This window comes from Myotis nattereri, assembly GCF_964212035.1.
Source record: "Myotis nattereri genome assembly, chromosome: 10".
Classification (NCBI taxonomy): domain Eukaryota; kingdom Metazoa; phylum Chordata; class Mammalia; order Chiroptera; family Vespertilionidae; genus Myotis; species Myotis nattereri.
The window spans coordinates 1,718,020-1,724,025 of NC_138085.1; positions in this window are offsets into that span (position 1 = coordinate 1,718,020).

Consider the following 6,006-nt stretch of genomic DNA (forward strand, 5'->3'; position numbering starts at 1 on the left):
TACAAGAGATGAGGGGTCAGGGCACTGGGAGGGCCCTGTCCATCCAGGCCGCCACAGGATGGTTGTGAAGCAGGAACGCCCTCCTGGCAGTCCTGGAGCCTGGGGCCCGCACCGCGGCGCCAGCATGCCCAGCTCTGGTGAAGGCCTCTCAGCCTGGCCTTCTTGCCATTACCGCGCTTCGCGGGAGGCTCGGAGCTCTCTCCGGAGTCTCTATTACAAGAACACAAATCCCATTCATGAAGGCTCTATCCTTATTATCTAAACACCCCCCAAGGCCCCACCTCTAGTACCATCACTAGGGTATTATCTTTGAGGGTTAGGATTTTGACATATAAATTAGGAGGTTGGAGGGAACACAGACATTCAGGTCATAGCAGTGGGTAATATTTGATTATTATTTAATTTTATGAGTGGAAAAATAAAAGTAATTTTCCTATAGAACAGTTTTCCTGTGCCTCTGAGAGTTCTGACTGTTGTCACTAACATAGAAATAAGCTGTGCATTATTCTTGGGGTTACAGACTAAGGCATTTTAACCCCAGACCTCAGCTAACATTTCTCCGAGAACACTTCCACCTGTTCCAGGCAATCCGGGAGGGGACACATGAAAATGCACAGCCCCTGTTCTCAAGGGCCTGGCAGTGTGGAGAACAATATTAAAGAAAAAATGATTTGACACTGATTAGAACAGCAAGGAAGACTTTGTTCAATACTAGTGCAGCGGAGAGAGCAGCCAAGACTAGTGCAGCGGAGAGAGCAGCCAAGACTAGTGCAGCGGAGAGAGCGGCCAAGACTAGTGCAGCGGAGAGAGCGGCCAAGACTAGTGCAGCGGAGAGAGCAGCCGAGACTAGTGCAACGGAGAGAGCAGCCAAGACTAGTGCAGCGGAGAGAGCGGCCAAGACTAGTGCAGCGGAGAGAGCAGCCGAGACTAGTGCAACGGAGAGAGCAGCCAAGACTAGTGCAGCGGAGAGAGCGGCCAAGACTAGTGCAATGGAGAGAGCGGCCAAGACTAGTGCAATGGAGAGAGCAGCCAAGACTAGTGCAGCGGAGAGAGCGTCCAAGACTAGCGCAGTGGACTAGGGCCTGGGGAGAGATTAACTCAACTCAGAGCACAACAAGGACAGGTGAGGGCTTCCAGCCCAGGAGCAGGGCAAGGCCATCAGGGGATGGAAACTTACCAAGAGGAGAGATGAAAGGCTGGGGATTCTGATTAAACTGCCCTAACAGGATTCTTTCTGAAGACAGTTTAAGGACTTAGAAACAAGGGTGGGGAACAGAAACTGGATCAGATATCAAAGGAAAAATAAAGGGGGAAGTAAAAGAAGGAAGTGGGGGATAAGCTATATTAAATACTGTATGGCCAAGCTGAAAGTTCCCTTAAAAAATCTCCCCACGCATCTTTGATTTTTAGGAAGCTCGCAGCATCAGTCTCTCTCTGTATCCACATCTAACCAGCTATGCAGGTCTTCTGCTCACGCTTTCCTGCACTCACTGGTCCTTCCTGCAACCACTCCCTCCACCCACAACTTTCCCAGGAGCCTTCTTTCCAGGTGTCTCCATCTTTTTTCATAAAGAAACACTTGCCTTTCCTCATCTTATAAAATTCTTCCTTTTCAACCAGTTTCCAACACACACACACACACACACACACACACACACACCGTGTCTCCAACATCTTGGGATGCAGAGGAGGAGGGATAACTTTAATATTTATAAATTAGTTATCAATAAGTAATGTTTCTCTAGCAGAAACAATGAGCTTGAGGTGTCTTTGGGGATCCGGTCAGAGCAGAGGAGTCTGGGGCAACAGCATGGGGGAAAGGGGCTCAAGCCAGAGAAGTCTGGAAGCTGTCAGGGAGAAGAGATGGGCTTCCCCGAGGAGCACTGGCCTGGCAGGGTGGGTCAGGGCCAAGAAAAGTTAAACAGAATATACCCCAAAAGGAAGAAAATAAAGAACAGAGCACAGGGACCACCCTGACACTGAGCGCAGGGAGAACTTGAAGGGAAGACTAGATGCCAATGGCAGCAGCTATAGAGGAATCAGACACAAAAAGACTGCAAGTGTCCACTATGTTTGGCCACCATCGGGTCAGATGAGTGCACAGGGAGGGGAGGTGATGAGAGCTGTGCTGTGAGGAGGGAGCAGGGGACAATGTGGGGAGTGGGGACGTGCCATGCCTCCCACAGGCCACACTGCGGGGAGTGGGGGGAGAGGGCGGGTCTGCTCCTCTGCTGGTGAAAGGAGAGTTGTGACAGGAGTCTCCTGTGTGGGGAGGAGCAGGCAGATAGCAGGTGAAACAGAAGTGAGAGTGAGATTCATGGACCTATTTCTGAGGGGGCAGGAAGCGAGACAGCCTGGAAATCACAGAGCCATGGGCTGGGACAGGAGGCGGGCAGGTCTGTCCAGCCCAGAGCTCAGGCGGGAGGCAGAGCCCGGCTGTGAGATGCTGAAAGAGGGGAGCGCCCAGCTCCCAGGAGCTTCCTGAGGGTGGCGGGCAGGAGAGGGCTGGGCAGGGCTCGAGTCACTGTGCTGTCTGTCCCCATGGGCTGCTCTTTCTCATAAAGACTGTGGTCAAGGAAGGCAGGCTAAAGCAGCTGCCTTTCAAGACATGGCCTGCCCACTCATCTTCCTTTATTTTGCCCACAAAGCCCTGAACAAATAGTCTACCCATCGCCAGCCTCTGGCGGCATTTTTCTAAAAGCAAGGGTGAGGGTGTCCCTTCCATGCTGACTTCACCGGCCCTCTGCCTGCGAGGTGAAGAATCCAGTCTCAGCACCCCTGTGAAGCCCTGCATGACCTCATTTGGCTCTCATATATGACCTGGATTTCCTCAGAGAGACCCTCCCTGGACACCTGCATGATGACATCCCCCCGCCACCCACTGCGCCTGCCTGCCAGTCAAGCTCCTGTTACTCAGGTGACATTCCTTTGTCTCAGTGACCCAGGCTCTCTCCTGTACTCTTTGGGTGAGAGCTAATGTCCTTCTGTTTTATTGACAGACAAAATTTACCATGAAATAGTGGTCCCCGCTATTAATGGGTATAATAAGGGGAATTTACGTACAAATGTAGAGTCTCAGAGACACTGTCCCGTTAACACATGCTGTGGCCTCACAGAAAGAGATGAGAGCCCGTCAGGGTGACTCACATGTCCGCAGGGTCTCTTCCTCAAAGCGTTTTCATGGTTCTATATGAGCTGCGTGTCTTCTGTCAGAGGTTGACCCCTCAGTGGGTCAAGGCTACAACTTCAATGATATTTGGTTGATAATGAATTAAGAATTTCACTGACCAGAGCTTTGGGTGGGAAAAAACAAAAGAGAAGAAAATGCTGGAGATGTCAGGTGTCAAATTGGACAAACATCTTGAGTCTTTATCCACAAAATGCTCAAAGCCCTATGAATAGATTTATGTTAGTTAGAATCACCAGTTTTTATAAACTGAAGACTCCAGACATGTAGAGATATAAATTTTGCCATTTAGATAGCACACATATTATTACAAAACATTTTATGAGAAGGAATTGTGTTAGCAATTCATTTTGAAATTTATTTAAACTCTTTTCGCAGCTTACATTTTCTGGTTAGGAAATCTAGTGAAAAAATGTACTATTGCCTTACCTTTATTTCCTGTTCTGAAGACAAAAAAGAGGAAGGAAGTTCACATCACTTCAATGACTGCCGGCCGTTCTTTCTGAAGAACATATGAGAATACCCATCTTCAAAGAATTCTCCTGTTTCTCTTCCTACTCAGACAGGTAACTGGAGAAGATGCAACAACAGTTAACTCTCACAAGTTTGGAAATACACCTGGAGAAAAAAGACAATCTTTATTATCTTGTGAGGGACCACTGACATTGTCAAATCCATGGTCACATAGAGGAAAATCAAATAACTCCCTCTATCACTCGAAGGAAATGCCCTGAAGATGAAGCAGCTAAGACTCTCTGACACCCCTCGACTAGATGAGGTTTGCGGTTAGGCTCGGTTGAAAACTGAGCAAGCCTATTTCCTTTACAGGAATTTCCTGTAAAGCCTATTAGCACTCAATTTCTCAATTGTGGGTTTTTGTTTGTTTGTTGTTTTTGGTCTTGTACAACTAACCTCCCAAAGGGTAACCTTGAAGATAAACGCTAAGCTTTTCTTGTGATTAGGAAATAACCTGAAATCACCACGGTTTTTTGGGTACATGTTTATGAAGAGAAAGCTTCAAAATATAAGACAATTAAGAATACCACGGTCCTTTGATGTGACAACTAAAATCCTTTAAGTCAGACCTTCCAGCACCCAGAGATCATGCTGGTCAGAAGAGCTTCACCTACACAGCATGGGGGCGAGCCAAGGAAACACCCTCCTCTCATGTTCCAGTAAAGATGAGGCCTCTTTGCAGAGCCCCCGCCATTCCGGGTCACTTCTGCACACAGCTGGAGGGGAGCCTCAAGGACAGCTGGAGACCAAGTTCTCTTTGGGATGAAGGTAGCATTCGTGTTTGCCTGAGGTGACTTTGGGAGGCCGAAGGCAGCATCAGCGACTGTGGCTAGAAGCACCTCAAAGCATTTCTGAGCTCGTCATGACCTTGCAGATTCCTAGAGAACACATGTCTTTCCAGGCTGGTCCCGAGGGAGGCCAGGGAGCAGGTGAAAGGACACTCCGCGAGGGAGGCTCAGCCTCAGTGTCCTGGGAGCAGCACGGAGACCACCTGGGGGCTGGGGAGAGATCAGGTAGGATGGGGGAAAGGGCTGACATAGGGTTCCTACGACAGGTCCCAGTAACTGTTGAATTGAACTGGACTGCAGTGCAATGGGGCATGGGCTATCTTCCTGAAGATTCAGAGACTCTGACTTAGATCTTGAAGCTGAGAGTAAAGTATTTAGAAAGGTGTTTCTGAAGTAAATTTGCTCACTGGAATGGACTTGGAATCGGGTTTGCTGGAGATGGAGTGCTCTGGTCCAGGCATTGTGGACATACTCCAAAAATCTGCTCCTTGTGCCAAGATGTGCAGTCTATTTCTCCTGTCCTCAAATGTAGGCAGACTGTGACTTGCTCTAACCCACTGGTTCTCAACCTTCCTAATGCCGCAACCCTTTAATACAGTTCCTCATGTTGTGGTGACCCCCAACCATAAAATTATTTTTGTTGCTACTTCATAACTGTAATTTTGCTACTGTTATGAATCGTCATGTAAATATCTGATATGCAGGATGTATTTTCATTGTTACAAATTGAACATAATTAAAGCATACTGATTAATCACAAAAACAATATGTAATTATATATGTGTTTTCCGATGGTCTTAGACAACCCCTGTGAAAGGGTCGTTCGATCCCCAAAGGGGTCGCAACCCACAGGCTGAGAACCGCTGCTCTAACCCATGGAATGCAGAGGCCGTGACGCTGTGCCAGCTCTGGACCTAGTTTCCAAAAAGTCCTCTGCTTTCATTTTCTTTCTCTCAGAAGCCAAATATTCTGTAAGCAAGCCCAAGGTAGCTATAAAAAGCAGCTGTAAAAACATGAAGAGAAGGAGAGGGAGAGGGAGAGGGAGAGGGAGAGAGAGACAGAGAGAGAGAGAGAAAGAGAGAGAGAGAGAGAGAGAGAGAGAGAGAGAGAGAGAAGAGAAACATTGATTGGTTGCCTCCGGTATGTGCCCCAACCAAGGATCAAACCCTCAACCTTTTAGTGTACAGGACAATGCTCCAACCAACTGAGCATACTACAAATGAGGTGCTACCTCACACCTGCCAGCAAACGACAGGTGCTAGTGAGGATGTGGCAAAAGGAAACCCTCATGCACTGCTGGTGGGAATGCAGACTGGTGCAGCCACTATGGAAAACAATGTGGAGTTTCCTCAAAAATTAAATATGGAACTACCATTTGACCCAGTGATCCCACTTCTAAGAATATATCCTAAGAAACCCAAAATACCAATCAGAAAGAATGTATGCAGTCCTATGTTCATGGCAGCACCATTTACAATAACTAAGATCTAGAAGCAGCCCTAGTGCCCATTAGTG